Source organism: Olea europaea, unplaced genomic scaffold (genome assembly GCF_002742605.1).
Source record: "Olea europaea var. sylvestris unplaced genomic scaffold, O_europaea_v1 scaffold3108, whole genome shotgun sequence".
Classification (NCBI taxonomy): domain Eukaryota; kingdom Viridiplantae; phylum Streptophyta; class Magnoliopsida; order Lamiales; family Oleaceae; genus Olea; species Olea europaea.
The window spans coordinates 36,216-36,819 of record NW_019249832.1 but is presented as its reverse complement, the minus strand read 5'-3'; positions in this window follow the sequence as shown (position 1 = coordinate 36,819).

Genomic DNA, 604 nt, shown 5'->3' with positions numbered 1-604 from the left:
TGCTTTACTTAAAAATCAAATAAGAACACTGGCGGACCCAAGGTGGGTCTTGGTGGGTCACTTGACTCATCAACTTAAAATTGATGATTATTTTTATTTTTATTTATTATTTTTTTTTTTTTTGGTTTCCTCAAAAATCAGATTTGAAGCTTTAGGAAATTATTTCTTTTGTATTTTCTTATGAAATGGAATTGGGGATTCCCTCAAGTGCTCCAAATTCTTTTTTTTTTTTTTTGGCAATTTTATGATAATGGATTCTTGCTGTGATTTTTGTTTTTGTTTAAAATGGAATTTAGTTGATAATGTAATATTTAGAATTTTGCTATGTTTTTTGTATTTTTCACTTGAATTGATTGTTTTCATTAATCGTGATGGAAGGATATTTTAAACTTAAATATGCATTTTCTTTTGATGATCACAATGTTAATGAAAAGATTATTCGACATAAAAGCAATGAAAATGATTTTGAAATAAAAAAAAAACTTATAAACTTGGTGATATTTGAGATAAACGTAAATTTTTATTCTTTGCAAGTTTGATTATGCCATATCAACTCAAGATATTTGTGTCCGCCACTGGGTAAGAAAGCTTTGCAATGAAAGAA